Raw genomic sequence first — 15,991 nt, 5'->3', positions numbered from 1 at the left:
CAGAATTCCTAGGCTATCCTTCTAGAAAATTCCGTGTGCATTCAGTGCACGTGTATACATCTACAACAACCCACTCCTCCCTCTTCTGAAGCCCAGATGGATGTGCACCATAGCCGAGCATCTTGCCTTTCCCTCTTAGCAGGCTGCCTTAGAAAGCTTCCCACATTCGCCATTCACAGCTCCGTCTCCATTTTAGCCGCTGCATCATTTCCTAATGCAGCTTTTTTTTTTTTAAGTGGTTCACTATTGATGGTTGTCTGGGCTGTTTCCAAAGTGGAAGTAAGTGGTGGTGGTGGTGGCAAAGGTGGCAGCAGACGCTGGTGTTAGAAGCATCAGCAAGGAACTGGAAAAAAGGCAAAGGCTTAGATACACTTTAATTTTTATTTCTCATACTCAAATCTCTCAGAGTTGCTTGTTTTAAACATTATGTGGACGCTCAAAGGGGTTAAATAGGTGGGCCCGGTTGGCATAGAACTATAATCCTAGCTACCTAGTGACTAGAGGTTTCAGAGTTCCAACTGTCTTCTCCGGCAGCCATAGTGCCGATATTCCCTGTGGTCACTGAGCTGTTTGTCGTAGCCTCGTTCACAGACTTTTCTTGTGATGCCTTTGGACACGGGAGATCCCCGGATGTGGAACTTAGCGTTGCATTGGTGTGTTGGCAAACATCCCAGCACCAAGTAGCCCCTAAGGGAAGGCATGGCAGGACAGCATATCTGTGTGGGCGCCAAACCAAGGTGAAGGAAGAGATGGGACTGATCCGGGCCTGAGCACTTCACCTGAACAAGGTTCACTGGGTCAGGCTGTTCGCTCTGGGAAAGAGGGAGAAAGTACAGAATGTGTTCAAACACAGGGCTGGGTCAGGGCACGGAGGCCTTTAAAGTCCAGCTTCAGGAAGTTGAACTCCATCCCATAGACAGTGTGTGACCATTGAAAGGGGTAGCCTGGGGCCACATGAGTAAAGACATTGGCAGTGAGCCTGCGTGCAGTATAAAAGATTTGAGCCGTGCAGTATAAAAGATTTGAGCCGGACAAGGAAAGGCGGGTGAGCGAGCTGAAAGAAGATAAAGGAAAAAGAACGAGGCGGTCATAGTGGTCAAGGGAGTGAGGGGGTTAGCTGTAGAGACTGAGGGACTGTCAGTTACCTACATGACACTCAGAATAGACGTGCAGATCTTGTGATAGTCACATCTGGGCTGGGGGTGGGGGGTGGCAAGAACAGTCAGAAAGATTTATTGAAGCTGTTGATGAAAGATGCTGGATAAATGGGAAACTGATGATTGTCCCCGAATCCGCTTGTCATTTAGTTCTTGCCTAATAATACCTTCACTTCTTCTATTTATGCATATTAAGTCGGTTCCTCTGAAGGGCGTGCCCGTGGTGTGAAATAAACACACCTTTGTCTCTGATCACCTACGATTGAACACTGGGAGTCAGTCCTGGGCTATGAGATATGCATTCACCTCTCATCAGGTTCCTATTTCTCCAGGATGAAAAGCTAGCAAGCGAGGGGTCTTTGACGGAGGGTTGGAGGTATATTTACAATGACCTGAACAATAAAACAGACGTGACACCCTGCACAGCAGTGAGCCACAATAGTATAGAGACCAAAGAGACGTTAGCGCGTGAGTTTCAGGCTGATATCTTGGGCTGAATGAGGTTTCACGATGTTCTTGGTTGATGAATCTCCAACAGATGGTCCTCTAACATTTTGAAATGCTGAATAAAGTAGGTGGACCAAGCTGAATTAATGAAGCGTAGCATATTGTCGACGGCGTTACATGGTTCAAAGCCGTGGAGTCAAGTTCATCAGCTTTCCCAAGGCCAAAGAAAGAAGGGGGGGGGGGAAGCCCTACCATTTATATATCTTAAGGAACTTAATAGACTAGTAAAGTCTATTACGGAAGCCTATTTGACCCGCTGGGCGTACAATCAATATGTTTTCGAGCCATGGCTCTGAATGCAGGCAGTTCTGTAACAATCTCAAGGCAGGTGCCCCATCTGATTTGTCTCAGTCTCCAGGGGAGCGAGGGCTCTAAGGGAGCGCACAGACATGTGATTTGATCTACTGGCACCGGAACTCCCAAGCTACCTTCCGCTCTCACCACCTCAGGTTGGTTTTGTTGTTGTTTTTCCTTGTGGCTCTGATAAAAATACCTTGACAAAAATAACCATCAGGGCAGCAGGAGGGAAGCAGAGAGCAATGAGCCCAGTGCCCCGCCAGCATCCTTTTGGTGCAGTCCAGGGCTCAAGCCCACACTTAGAGTGGCTCTCCCCACATCAGTTAATCTATTAAGAGAATCCTTCAAAGGTGTCCCCAGAGGCCAGCCTCATCCTCCAGGCGTGCCTGAAGCTTGTCTCCCAGGTGGCTCCAGATCCTGCCGAGGTGACAGGTCACAGTGACCATCACCTCTCCCCCATGGTACAGACCTTCCCCCCCTATTAATCTAATCTAGGTTTGTTTGTCTGTTTGGTTTCCTGGACAGAACTTTTGTCTCACAACCTAGTTGGACGAGGAAATAGGTGACCACGCCACTACCATGCTGCTGGACTGCTTAGGGAAAGCAGGAGGTGACACTGTGACATGCCACCGGATCTTCCTTTGTAGTCCATGAGTAAATGGCCTATTCCCTTCAGAGAATCTTCTCTAACTCCTGCCTTTCCTTTCGGCCTGAAAACAGAGCCTTTGTAATCTGTCCGTCCCCCTGATGGAATGAACCGAGGCTACTGATCATAACTGGAGTCTGTCTAGTTGTTGATAAAGGTCTCCAGGAGAAAAACAAACAGAAATGTCCTAAATTGCCAGTTGTGTAGTTTAGAAGCAAAATGATTTGTTGTCTATCATGTGATAGATAATATTCTCTTAGATTAAGGACTTAGCTAGCCTTAGCTTCAAGGGTTTGTGTGAGTGTGTGTGGTGTGTGTGTACTTGTCTGGTGAGTATGTGAGGTGTTGTGTGTGTACACACATGGTATGTAAGTGTGTGTGTGTGTGTGTGTGTGTGTGTTAATACTAGGTCTAGTTACATGATCCCTGACTCCAAGACACAAGAGTACTTAGCCTTGGTATGCAGTAACATAAGAATGTGTTGACTAAATCAGACACATCCATTCTTGTGCGGTCTTCTGTGGCCTCACAGCATATGAACCAAACACGAAACCCCTAAAATACAGCCTAGTCACAGCTCTGGAACTTTGCACCCTTAGTTGAGACAAGTGGTTCTCAACCTGTGGTCGTGACCCTTTCGGTGCTCAAACAACCCTTTCATAGGGTCGCATAGACCATTTACATATCAGATATTTACAACTCATAACAGTAGCAAAATTGCAGTAATGAAGTGCCAATAAAAATAATTTTATGGGAGGCTGGAGAGGTGGCTCAGCAGTTAAGAGCACTGGCTGCTCTTTAGAGGTCTTGTGTTTGCTTCCCAACAACCATATAGTGGCTCACAACCATCTCTAGTGGGATCTGATGCCCTCTTCTTTCGTAAAGCGTGTATACAGAGAGAGTACTCATATATATTAGAAACATTAGATAGATAGATAGATAGATAGATAGATAGATAGATAGATAGATAGATAGGCAGGCAGGCAGACGGACAGACAAGTGGTTTTTATGGTTAGGGATCACCATAACATGAAGAACTGTATTAAAGGGTTGCAGCGTTAGGAAGGTTGAAACACTGACGTCAGAGCCCGAGCTTGGTAGTACATCTGTAGTCCCAGCCAAAATTAGCCACACAAATTCAGGAGTTCAAGGCCAGCCTGGGCAACAGAGGCTGCGTGGTCTCAAAATAAAAAAAGAAAAAAGATTTTTAGCTGGGTGGTGGTGATGCACTTCTTTAATCTCAGTGATGGGGAGGCAGAGGCTGGTGGATCTCTGCGAGTTCAAGGCCAGTGTACAGCCTGTTCTACAGAGCTATTTCCAGAACAGCTAAGGCTCCACAGAGAACCCATATCTCAAAAAGAAGAGAAAGAAAAAATAAAAACAACAGGATTTAAACAGGCCATGTTTTGTTTTTTGGGTTTTTTTAAATTTTTATTTCTGACATTTCACCTTGTTTTTCAACATTTTCCATGATCAAGTGTAGCCTCCTGGAGGCTCTGTCTTCATCAGCCCTTGGCTTCCTTTCAGACATAATGTTGTGCCAGGCTGGTGAAGCACACCTTTAATTCCAGTGCTCAAAAGGCAGAGGCAGGAGGATCTCTGAGAGTTCGCAGCCAGCCTGGTCTACAGAGTGAGTTCCAGGACATCCAGGGCTACAGAGACTCTCTCTTAAATACAAACAAACAAACAAAAACAACCTGAAACCAAAATGCAAAATTAAAAATAAATCACAACTTTTTAAAAGTATCTCCTAAACATTGCTCTCCAGGTAGACTGTCTTAACTGGATTTTTTTTTTTTTTTTTTTTTTTTTTTTTTTTTTTTTGCTTTCTTCTCTCTCAACTTCCTGGGTGTTAAGATAGCAGTTGTGAACTGCCACATGCATCCTGGTAGTTTTTCAAGCCTCCCCCTCCCCACCAAGTCCAGGGGGGAGATTACCTCCCCTCCCCCCAGTCCACATCAGGTGTCTCCTTACCAGAACCCTCACTGAATCATCAGACTTCCTCACAGCTTCCTCTCTGGTCCATTCTCTGTGACACGTACTGCATTCTCTTACACACAGGTCACTGTGTGCCTCTCCACCTAAGCAGTGGACACGCCCAGGGCCGAGCTTGTCACGCCCCTCTCTGGGACTCCAGCCGCCAAGCATTCTGCCAGTCTCACAGAGCAGATGGGGAGGGGAGGGCATTTTCCAAATCAAGAGTCTGGATTGGGGTGGGCTGGTTTGGAAACAAACTTAATAAATTCTGTCTGCTCTCATAGAAACAATGTGGCCTGTGTGTCGGTGTCCTTTCTAGTTCAATCCAGCCTCTTTGAGAAACATTGGCTCTCTAAGTAACCATTATGTAATGAGACAAGACATGAGCCCAGTGTGTGGCAACATGGTATTTGGGGATTGCTGTTTTTCAGAATTTTAAAATTAAGCATTTCCGTGTCTAAATCTGATGCAGCTCGTTTACCTCCCAGATAAAAGTACTTCCGGTACTTTTCATTTACATTTTGTGTTCTGGTAACACACACACACACTTTTATCTTATGTTACTTTTTTTGGGGGGGGGGAGGATATAACTTTCAGTAACCCGCATCTATCTTAGATGTATGGCTGGATGATTCCTACCCTAGGTGGAGCGATTGTCTTTTGGATCAGTAGCGGCAGTGGCCTGGTGCTCCTTAGCGCCCCCTCCTGGTGACTCACTCTCCCAACTTCTGCAAGGGTAACCCCTGCGCCAGTCTCAGCGGGAATGTCCTGTGCTTTTCTTTTTGAAGCGTTTTACGCAGGAGCTTCTTCTACAGCGGTGGTTCTCAACCTTCCTAATGCTGCGAGTCTTATATCCAGTTCCTCATGTTGTGCTGACCCCCCCACCATAAAGTTATTCCCATCGCTACTTCAAAATTGTAGTTTTGCCACTGTTAGGAATCGTAATGTAAATATCCGATATGCAGATGGCCTGGGGCGACCCTTGTGAAAGAGCAGTTGGACCCCCCCCCCCAAAGGGGTCGCGACCCACAGGTTGAGAACTGCTGCTCTGTGGCGTTATGTATTAGTGGGTCCTCTGCTCCTTTGGCTGGCTGCATTTTGAACTACTAGCTGCATGCTTTTCATTGTGGCCACACTGATACCACAGTCGGACACATACACAATTTGCTGATAATTTAATGTATTTAGTAAGCCCTGTGTCAGTACCAGATTGCTGGGTGTGAGAGCTGCAGAGACCTTGCAAGACTGTGGAGTTCGGCCTCCCAGTTAGTTCCCTCTCCCAGGTTCCTAAGGTCTGAAGTTAACTACTGCACAGATCGCTGTTCCACCTCTGTCGGTGTCTTCCTGAGGTAAGTGTGTTGTGTCGCAATTCACGTTCTATTCGGCAGAGGACTGTCTTTATCGCTTTGCTCATTGTAGTGACGCAGACAACGTAAGGGAAGAGAGCTTTTGTTCAATTCTGTACATCATGGTAGAGAAGCATGGCGGCTGGGGCAGCTCGGCAGTGGCCTGAGCGTGAGGCCGCTGCCCCTCACATTTTGATAGATAGGAAGCAAAGAGATGGGCTGGAAGCAGGGCCAGACTATAACCCTCAGAGGCTCCTTAGTTTACCACACACACCAGCTGAGCCTCATCTCCCCAAATAGTGCCACCATCTAGGGACCAGCCGTTCAGCTCCCGTGTCCCAAACCATGGCAATAGCTGTGGTCAACAAGAACACAATACTGGTAAAACCTAAAAATGCCGACTCTTCCTTGGCAAGAGTTTCTGTTATCTCGAGGCTCCAGTCCCTCACCTGGAGCCCATCCACTTCCCTTAGTGTCAGTTAAATGAAGCGTAGCTGACTCTGTCCGAGAAGCCGTTTAATTAAAACCAGTCAGTGATGGAGAAGGAGGGGGCCGTTGAGCAATTCCTGTGTTTCTATAGTGTTTTTAGTTTAAAAGTATTGTCTCAAATGTTTTGTGTTCTTGAATGTGATCCTTTCTAAGCTCTCATTAAAAAAAATAAACAAAAACAAAACAAAAACCACAGAATTATTCTTTAGGATGTGGTCTCTGCATGTAAAAACAAACAAATCCTTCATCTTCCTGCCAGGGTAGCAACGAGCTACAGAAAGTTTCACAGAAAGGGTTCTGAAAGGCAGAGAGCAGTGGACTTACAGCAATGGGAACTTTGTTGACCTACCAGCCAGGGAGAAACCATAGAACGTTCTTCATAATGTCAGCATCTCTTTAGATCTAGTTAGCAGGGGCTGGAGAGATGTCTCAGCGGTTAAGAGTACTGGCTGCTCTTCCAGAAGACCCAGGTTCAATTCTCAGCACCCACATGGCAGCTCACAGCTGTTTATAACCCCAGTTCCAGGGGGTCTGACACCCTCACACAGACTCACAAGCAGGTGAAACACGTGAAACAAAAATAAACAAATTAGATATAGTTAGCAAACAGGAAATTGGGGAAACTGTCTTTTCCCAATTAAAGCGCTTTCAAGCAGGATTAAAACCCTCAGTTGGTCAGGAAATTAATTGAATATGAATCGTCGTGTTTTATGTTTTCATGTGGAAACGCAGAAGTTACATCACAACAGATACTCAACTACTTACCCGGTTCAATCGTGGCAAATTTCATGCTTGCTGTACATCTGTGTTTGTGCTTTGCACACACATGTGGGGATGTGTGTGTACATGTGTTGGCAACGAAAGCAATGGTTTCCTTGTTGCTCTTGGCTTTGGACTTGAACAAATAAAGTTCCTATCTTCCTAGAGTGTATTGGGTTCAGGATGTGGTGACCATTTTCAGCGCTTGCTCTGCACAAGGCTGGTTAAAGCATTCATAAGCACAGGTTCACACTGACCTCACAGTTACCCTGTGGTATCGATACACCGTCCTCATTTCACACGTAGATTAAGGCGGGAGTGGAGGGGGAGTAATTTATACAAAGTGACACAACATGGCAGAACTTTAGCTTGAATCAAGTTGGTTCAAGTCATAAATCTGTGCCTGAGGCTCTCACTTATGCCACCACCTGGTCATTGACCTCTCCATAGGACACATGACTGTGGAAATCTGAGCTGCCTGGTCGCTGTGTGTGCTGTGAGTTGGCCCTGGCTGGCTGCTCCCTCTGTTTTGGAAATACAGTCAGCCCAACGATAGACTTGGGTTTTAAGATGGGTCGTGATACAGTGCTTATCTTTAAAACCACAATTCACAGTGTCTTTTATTTCTCCGTGGATCCTTTCCTTAGACTAAAAAGTGTTCCGAGAGCCCTCGCCTCCCTCTGAAACAAGCATCTCCGGTCTCTTTAATCTGTAGTACAGTGCAAGCAGGAATCCTGTGCTTGTCTGCGGCTGATGGCGAACATTTAGCGGCTGTGACAGTTGGGTTCTGAACTCAGCCGGAGGAGGGAGTTCCCGTCTGGCGTTATCAGTGGCTGAAACAGAAGTAGCCTGAGTTTTTCATTCTGCAAGATATCTTGGGATTTAAGCTTCCCTTGTTAATATCAGGTTAAAAGTAGATCCAGCAATTGCCTCGTGGCACCGAGGACTGTCTTAAGTAAAACATTCTGTGTCCAGGTATGTGCCCAGCCAGGAGGCTCAGCACAGGCACTGGCTGTCAGCAACTGTGGTAGCAGCCAGGTAGATCAGGACTGCAACCACAATTCTGCCACTTGCCAGCTTGATAACTACACACAGGCCATGTCACTCTCTCCACCCACAAAATGAGAGTCTGAATTCTAGTCTCTTATCTGTTAGAGATACCTGGATAGATGGGTGGGTGGATGGATGGATGGATGGATGGATGGATGGATGGACAGACTGACAGACAGATAAGCATAATCTGATAGTTTAAGGGGTGAGGAGTATGGCAATGGAAAGAGGGTCAAAACACTTGCCACCAACTCTGATGACCTGAGTTCAATCCTTTGGACCCATATGATCGGAGGAAAGAACCGATCGCTACAAGCTGCCGTCTGACTTCCACAGCGCTCTGGCATGTGCCCACACTAAATAGATAAATAAATAAATAAAAAGCACGAAATTGTCTTGGGCTTTCGTCTTCAAGCCTCAGATCATAGGCAAGCACTCGCGCACTGAACTCCACTCTCAGCCTTAGGATACCTGTATTTTTTAGGTCATACCCAATTGGATTATGCTTACTAAGAATCAAGGAACTCTACGTGGCACTATTTTCAATGACAGAGACGGAAATGTATGTCTTTAGGGATATGTAATAATATGCCTAGTAGTATATCGTCTATGTCATAACTTAAACTGCTTGGGGTTTTCATCTGAAACATTTATCGTTTCTTTTTGGTGATAACATTCCAAATTCTCTCTCCTAGCTTTCACAGTAGGGTTCTGCACTGTTGCTATAATTGCTGTCTGTGTAATAGAACACTGTAACTCCTTCCTCTTGTCAGGCTGTAACATTGTATCTATGAGCAGTCTCTCTCTCTCTCCCCTTTCTCTCTTCTTCTGTCCTCTTTTTTTCTAGTCCTATGAACTCGGCTTTTTCAGAATTCTATATATGAATGAACACACACATCTCATTTCCCATGTCTGGCTTATTTCACATAACACTGTTGTCTCTGGGTACATCCACATTGCTGCCACATTTGACAGTCTTCCTGGCTCATTAGATAAGTTGAGGGTTTTCTAGTTAATACAAGACGGCCTCCTTATTACAAAGAGTAGATTGAATCAAAATGTATACATGTGTTCGATATAGTAGGCACCTGTGTTCTCAGCATTAATTATAATAGTACCTCCAGGGAAATGCCGTTTAGGAAGGGAGAGGTCCTACCTGACTTCATATTTTGTGCAATGTGACTCTTATTAGCATTTGGGGGCGCTAAAGAGATGGCTCAGAGATGAAGATCCATTCCCTGCTCTTGCAGAGGTCCTGGGTGTGTTCCTTACCAGCCGACCAGGCAGCTCACTGTTGCCTATGGCCCCACTTTCAGGGAGTCCGACGCCCCTGACTTCCTCGGGTTCTTGCATTCACATCTACATACCTACAGACTGACACACTTACATTCATGGAATAAAAATTAAATCTTAAAAAATATCGTTGGTAGTTGACCACCCATACGCTACGAGGAGCAGAGGAGACCCATGGGAGTTGCTGGGTTCCTTCGTATCTGAGCATGAACAATTCTCCAGTCCGGCTTGAAAGCCAGGTTGTCTTTCCAGCCAGGTCACACCCCCAGCCACAGGTTCTTCTTGATTTCATTGCAAGGAGCCGAACAAGTGTAAACAAGAGGACCAACTGGATGTCCCAGTTGGCTGTTTGTCAACCACTGATTCATTCCACAAACACAGAGGTTCTATTGAGGAAACAGTGTGGGCAGACAGGTGGCTCGTTAGCCGAGCCTTCTCCCCAGGGAGGCTTCCAAATGTTGAGGGAGCAAATGTTACACAAATACTTACCACACAAAGCAGAATAAACACTATAAAGAGGGCAGTTGCAAATTTGCGGTGAGGCACAACGACGGGTCTCATCAGTTCCAGCTGGTCCTGAGGGTGGGAGCGGCTTCTCGGAAGAGTCCGTGTTAGATTTGCACCTTGGAAGGTGAGTTAGGACGGGGGACATGGGAGGCCACGCTACGCTGGAGAGCCAGCACAGAAACGGGGAAATGCATCAAGTATTCAGGGCTGGGTGCTCGTCAGATACTCAGGAATGAGATGAAGGTTAAAGCCGAGCCATTGGTGAAGATCTCAGCTCTGTGTCTTTGAGCTGTAACCACAGTTATCTGATGCCTCCCACGTTCAGACCCGTATGGTAGAGGTCGTGACGTGGCGGCTGCTTATGGAGCTGTGAGGACTCAATAGGTCTGTGTCCCACCCAGCCCAGCCTTTGGTCATACAGAGATCTGCTCCAGGTCCCACACAATGGGAGACTGTGGTGTGGGGTGTGGTCAAGGCAGGAAGACCCTGCACAGACCTTCAGGTCCTCGATGCTGAAGGGCTGCGGACTGGTGCTACGTTTCTGTTATTCAGAAAGTTGACTTGAGCACAGATAGCTCCCAAGAGCTCTCACCATGCGTGTTTGGAGTAAAGGAGTCTGTGAATCAGCACTACAGGAGAAAGGGACAGGTCATAGATGGCAGAAGTTCTACCCCAGGCCTGACCGTATTCTCTCTGCCCATTGGCTAAAAGTTGTGAAGACCAGTTCGAGACTCTTTTACAGCGGCTTCCTCAGCTCTTCCTGGGGGTGCCTGTCTAGATAGAGGAGAGCAAGGTTTCCCCACCTTCTCGCTCATGGGCTCCCCCTGCTGCCAGCCACAGTCCAGGACGCAGGCAGAGTGGGCGAGTCTCCAGACACCTTTGAGAGGCCTCAAGTTTGAGCCCAGGGCTTTTCATTTTATTCCTTCCCTAGATTCTGAGTCAGGGAGTAAAAGCTTCAGCACTCAGTTGCTCTGGGTTTACTTCACCATCTCCCAAGAGGACCGGCAAGCCCTTCTCTCAGGACGTCTCTGAGTGCCAGGGCCTGAGGAGGGGAGGACCAGGTACTAGGTACTCAATTCCCTTCCCAGACTTGCTTGAGCTCAAGGAAAATGGGTGTCTGGAAACTCTTCCTAGAAGCAGCTGCTGCAGGTGTTGCCTGTGAGCCTGTGCGGTTTTCAGTCTGTTCTTCACTGGAAACTGTGCTCTGTCTAGGGTCACCGTCGCTTTCCCTATTTGTCCTTCTAGGGGCAGTCCTCTTCCTCACTCTGACATCATTCTCCTGTATGTCTAGCACATAGGAAATCTCTACCAGGTCAGACGAATTCCATCTGCGTAAAATTAGTTTGTGCGAATTCAAAATGTAAGTTATGAGCCATTTTTGAAGAAATGTGTATTTTCCTGTGCATGTAATTCAAAGTAGATTAGCAGCGCGGGCTGGTAGAGGCTTAATGAGAAGATAATTTTTTATAATTACAGTATCAAGTGTTTGTAAGCGCTTGAGGATGCTTGAAGAATTTGCCTTTGAGAGCCTTAAACGCTGCCTCACACACCTTCCCCACGGCATTAGCTTGTGGCATCTATGAAGAAGGATGGAGCTGTCGAAGGCGTGTGTCCTCCTGCTGTGGCTCCAAATGGTCCTTACCTACAGAGTGGCAGGGCCTCCCTTCTGGGCATGAGGCAGTGCAACCTTGACACTCGGGAGATTCCCCTTCCAGTGATGTCAGGGAGGGAGCCAGGTGCTGGGAGGAAGTGTTTTAGTGACAGTGTTGGTGCTGGGCCCATGGGGCCCATGCTGGACATACTGCACTTTGTTGTCAGGTGGGGACAATCAGAAGGAATATCCTTACCCAAGCAAATTGGAAACAAACATTGGACAAAGGTACTTCCCTAAAAAAAGTGTCCTTCTGGGTGCCACATAAGGATCCTGAAGACTATTAGTTAGGGACATGTCGGGAGGGACTGGCCTTCTTCCAGAGAATGGAGATATCAGGTCTTCTGAGCAGGTGTCTGTGTGAATTCAGCCATAGGTCTCTAGGAACAGGTGACAAAAGGCTTGCCCAGGCTTTTTGTTTTTGGTGATGGGGGTTGTGGTGGTTGTGTTTTTGGGTGCATTTGGCTCCATTAGCAAGAAAGCCAAGTGCAGCCAGGTAGTGGTGACACATGGCCTTTAATTCCAGCACTCGGAAGGCAGAAGCAGGTGGATCTTTGAGTTTGAGGCTAACCTGGTCTACAGAGTGAGTTCCAGGGCAGCCAGGGCTACACAAAGAAACACTGTCGCGGGGGCAGCGGGGGCGGGGGGGGACGGCAAATACTTGACCTTTATCTAGCTAAGTATTCTAAGTTCTGTGTTCACAGCCTCACTAGACGGTTTTCAAGTGTGTGACAAGCCAGGAGGAAGGTGACCTAGTACAGTATACATTGCTAGTGGAAGGAGGAAGAGCTCAGAGGCCACCGCACAGGAGAGGAACCTTGCCCTCCCTCCAGGCCTGCCTTGGGTTCCCTTCCCAGATGCCAGGCCCTCAGTTGCATGTCAGTCACATGACACTCCCAAATCCCCTTTCTCCCCACCCACCTCCATCCCTTACTGTCCTCTCTTTCCCTTATACTTCTGTCCCAGTCTTTTCTCTTGGTGACCATAAATGTTTAGGTGTTGTTACTATAAAAGCAATAACCTTTTAGCCCTTATAAAAGCATTTGGCTTAAACCACGGCTTGTATTTTATAGTATGGATCTGACCTGAGGTGGGGACATGCCAGAGAGCCACACCAGGGCTCAGAAGGCCCTCTTACTGGAAGTGATAAGTGCAGAATTGGGGGTGAAGGGAGATCTTCTGACAGGATTCTCCCTGGAGCCCAGAGTCCACACAAGCCCAGGTGGCCATGTTTACAGCACCGTAGAGTTAAGTTTTCACAGCCAGCCTTGAGCATCTCATAAATCCAAGTTGAGATCCAGTTAAACCGCACATTATCCATGGGTTTCAAGTGACATATATCTTTTTGGTAAGCTCAGTGTTCTCGTAAAAGAGGGCTAGCGTGAAAGATAAGTGGACGCTTAAAAACCCTTAGCATTGTGCCTGATTCACAAGGACTTACTCAGTCCTGTTAGGGAAGCAAGCTCTAGAGGAACAAGGCTCGAACTTTCTGTACTGGCTCCTCCCTTGGTTAGCAACATGGCCTGCTACCAATTTAACTTATCTGTGCCTGGTTCCTTCGTTTGCAAAATCACCAGTAGAATCTACCTCAGAGAGCAGTTCATAGATAAGCTCTTGTATCTGTCACTAAGGTGACTTTGTTCTTCTTTGGCTTGAAGCAGGACAATGCTTCCTTGTCCCTAGGAGTCACAGAGGAGTGTGACTTGTAGAGCAAGTCCCTGGTGTGTGTCTCTGGGAGACGTGTAAAAAGCTAGCAGTGTACAACTCAGCAGCATCCCAGATGGGATCGGCTCCGGCAGGGGTTCGGGTCCCACAGCTGACTTGAGCTGCTGGCATGAGCAAGAAATAGACCCTAAAAATAAGAGAAGTTGGGTAAGGGAGCAACTGAGATTTTGACATTGTTGCCATGGCAAAGCCTTGCATATTCTGACTGGCACACGGCAGGAACAGCCTTCACTCTAGACCGGAAATGCAGAAGTCAGCTAAGACAAGTTAAAAACAGTAAAATCACTAAGAGTGATAAGAAGCCAGGCCACAGACCCCTCCAAACTCTTAGGTTCTGACCATGCTGTCCCTTGTGGCCTGGGTGTAAACCCGCACCTTCAGGTACCCTGAAATACCCATTGTTGTGGAGGTGGTTGCCTGTTGGAAGGACCTGCCCCTTTCCTTGTATGTCAAATTCAGGCTACTTTTCTATGGGCAGAGATATATTGCGCTTGGCCTTGGGACTCAGTAGATGGTTACTAGCTGTCTGTTGATCTGACTAGATCCCTGCAAGTTCTGAGCTTCAGATCAGGTCCCTTAGGGATCTTATAGACCACTGTCTGTTGTTAAAACAGAATGCTGACTTACAGAGAGATTTCTTTGGTCTATGATAATGGAGGGATCAGGTCCAAATAGCACCAGCATCCTGCTGGGGAACCCCAGTGCCATCACAGCATGACAGAGGAGCAGAAGGGGAATCGGACATGTGCAGAAGGGGCCAAGAATACGGGGTGGCCTTACCTTAACCACCCGCTCCCGAGTAAGAAAATGGGCTTCTGTAAAGCCAGCGTGACCGTGACTGCCTCCATGACAGCCTTCCTCTCATGGCTGTGCCACCATAGCACTGGTACATGGACCTCTGGGGACTTGTGGGACAAGTTATGTTAGCCAGAGAGGGTACACAGAAGTACACAACCCCCTTCTCCTGCCGGCTTTGTTGCCTGGGTTCTCGGGGTGTTCCTTGCACATCTTGTTCTCTTCCTGTAGGGACCAGAGAGGTAAATAAGTGCACGGCAGAAAAGCACCAAGCCCTGAGCTCACTCGTAAGGACCACATTGTGCCAGGACCCGGGGTGGCTGTGAGTTACCTTGGGACACTGCAGGAGGCCTGATTGGCTTCAGAGATGACTCAGGGCAGTTTTTGACGTCTGTCCAGAGCTTAGCCTTTCCTCAGCCTTTGTTCTAGAACATTGAGGTGACAGTGGAAATGTCTCTGCGGCCGGAAGAAAACACAATTAGAAATGGTATTTCACAGGGATGCTTGGTGGTCTGCCTTTTATCCGAGTAATAACAGCCAGGTCGTTGTGGGAGAACGGGAAGAGTCAGCCATCCCTTTTCAAAAACAACCTCTCTTCCTGCCAAAACAATATTACGGCTGGCTTTATTTTTTAAATGGGATAATATGGAAGAAGCATGATAAAGAATGACCCCTTGTAGCCCTGTGTTGTAAAAATAGCCATTGGTAATACAATGGTGCCTGCTTTTCCCTCACATTTTGCATAAAAGTACATTTTTAAATAATAGTGGGAAGATGACAGGAAACACTGATTGAAGACATTCTGTGTGCTGGGTTCTGAAGCTTTTTGTTAATCATTTATTCTTCACAGAGACTGGAGAATACGTGTGTGTGTGTGTGTGTGTGTGTGTGTGTGTGTGTGTGTAGAACATTGAGTGTCTTGCTCATTTATTCCCCACTGTATTCTCCTGATGCAGGCTCTTCCACTCAACCTGAAGCTAGGCTAGAAACCAGGAAGCCCCAGTCATCCCCGAGTCTCCACACTCTCCATGGCACAGGGGTTATATTGTGTGTGCGCAGCCGTACCCTGCCTTTTTATGTGGGTGCTGGGGATTTGAACTCAGGTCCTCATGCTTGAACAGCAACCTTTACCCTCCCCAGCCCTTCTTGAAAGAATCTTTAAGTCCATTTCACAGAGGGGGAAACTGAGGCAAGGAGAGTCTTTTTCAAAGGCGGTGTGGTCTGCAAGGAGAGTGCCAAGATGAAAGCAGGTTGCACCATCCCCTGCCAGTTCCAGGATAAGCAATGCAGGGAGGGCTCAGCCGTCTTCCTCGTCTTCCTCGCGCATGCGGCCTTGTCTCAGTTGACACCCAGGAAACCTGCGGTGTCGAAAACCAGCTTCGACAAAACTCATAACGCTCCAGGGTAGGAGCATGAGGATTGTACTAAGCAAAAGGAACAGAGACATGGGAGAAATGAGAGACAGAAACACAGAACAGCATTGGAAGGGATGTTCAGTGAAAACTGAATTCCTCGTTTACTCTTCCACACGCTTAAGACATCACTCCAAACGCGGAGGGAGGAGGCGACAGATATCATTAACATGACACAGGGAATAGATTTGAATTCTCTGACCCTTGGTCCAGGTGGAGCAGATTCTCTACACCCAAAATACTAATTAACCACACCCGAGGTCAGACTATCTCGTTTGCGGCCACACCTGTTGACAACAACTTCAAGAGAGCAAAAATAAGCTCAAACTCTCCGACCTCCAGTCAAGGTAGAACAGGACTCACACCCGTGTGTGTCCCTA

General features: G+C 47.2%; 1 protein-coding gene across 11 annotated transcripts in view; it reads left to right on the top strand.

Moving 5' to 3' along the window:
- Tmcc3 (transmembrane and coiled-coil domain family 3) overlaps positions 1-15,991 on the top strand; it is a 306,403-nt gene that overhangs the window by 274,700 nt on the left and 15,712 nt on the right. The window contains exon 1 of one of the 11 annotated variants that reach the window (XM_075954045.1): positions 10,041-10,152. The exons of the other annotated variants lie outside the window; for them this stretch is intronic. The gene's annotated coding sequence lies outside the window, so the exon portion shown is untranslated. Of the gene's footprint in view, positions 1-10,040; positions 10,153-15,991 lie in introns of those variants that run through there. 11 annotated transcript variants of the gene reach the window in all.

This window comes from Microtus pennsylvanicus, chromosome 20 (assembly GCF_037038515.1).
Source record: "Microtus pennsylvanicus isolate mMicPen1 chromosome 20, mMicPen1.hap1, whole genome shotgun sequence".
Lineage (NCBI taxonomy): Eukaryota > Metazoa > Chordata > Mammalia > Rodentia > Cricetidae > Microtus > Microtus pennsylvanicus.
The sequence above is the reverse complement of the archived record's forward strand: the minus strand, read 5'-3'. Positions and strand labels throughout refer to the sequence as shown.